Source organism: Epinephelus moara, chromosome 12 (genome assembly GCF_006386435.1).
Source record: "Epinephelus moara isolate mb chromosome 12, YSFRI_EMoa_1.0, whole genome shotgun sequence".
Taxonomy (NCBI): domain Eukaryota; kingdom Metazoa; phylum Chordata; class Actinopteri; order Perciformes; family Serranidae; genus Epinephelus; species Epinephelus moara.
Genome location: NC_065517.1, coordinates 42,557,132 through 42,558,166, shown reverse-complemented (window position 1 = coordinate 42,558,166; position 1,035 = coordinate 42,557,132). Strand labels below are relative to the sequence as shown.

Genomic DNA, 1,035 nt, shown 5'->3' with positions numbered 1-1,035 from the left:
TGGAGATACTTTGTGGATTCAATTTTGTGTTCTTGGACGTTAGTCTGGGGCGCCGTCAGCCATTAGGTGTGCTAGCCACTCCCCCCGCCGATCTCTGCAAGGGATGTGAGGACTCTAAAACTTCACCTGAGCCTCCCTCGGCATATGGGTGAGTAGATAATGGCTGAATTTTCATTTTTGGGTGCATTATCCCTTTAAGCTGCACTGGGGGACTCCACAGTGTCTGACTGGTGATGGAGGACGTGGGCGGGGCCTGAAAAAAACGTCTGGGCCTGTCTGATAATGGTTTGCTCAAAGATAGACCGGAGTGTGGCGTGCTGCATGACTCCTGTGATGTTCACAGCTCTCTGGGCCTTCAGTCGTACACTGAGGTCACCAAACCAGGCTGAGATGCCCGACCGCAGGATGCTGTCAACTGCGGCGCAGTAGAAGAGGAGCAGCACTTCCTGACTGACTCCAAAGACTCTCAGCCTGCGGAGGGAGTGACGACGTTGTTGGGGGGCAAATGTGGCGACTTTGAGTGTGCGGTTACTGCAGTGCTGCAGACATGATGATGGTAGGACACGTCTGTGATTGGTCGAACTCCTCCTTCAGACAGAAATAAACAAGCTGAAGTGACGTCAGCGGCGTGAAGCCAAAACATCCTGCTCGCTACGGCCAACAGGAGCTGCTTCCTGCTGCTGGCTGAAGGCGCCTGAACCCTCAGACTGATGCTTGTTATAGTCACATGTCATTAATGCCTCTGTGCTGCTGATGGCCGCAGGCGTTATGTTGTTGAGTTGTCCATCTGTCTCATTGGCCCAATTTCAATCCGATCCCTTACAGACTCACTGACTTAGAGGTGCGTTCATGTGAAGTGCGTGAGTGTGTGAGGGCTGTCCAATTGTCAAATCGTCAAGTCAGTGAGTCAGTGAGTGAGCCCTTTATGCCCCCTTACTGTAGGTCAGCATCGATGCGGACTTACGGTAAGGAAATTACCCACAGTTCATAGCGTTGTGACGTCAAATACAGGGGTTGCCCTCGGGACACCGGAAG

The 1,035-nt window shown here is 52.6% G+C and overlaps 1 protein-coding gene across 3 annotated transcripts in view; it reads left to right on the top strand.

Moving 5' to 3' along the window:
- Positions 1-1,035, top strand: part of ubr7 (ubiquitin protein ligase E3 component n-recognin 7) — a 10,447-nt gene that overhangs the window by 3,197 nt on the left and 6,215 nt on the right. The window lies entirely within an intron of this gene.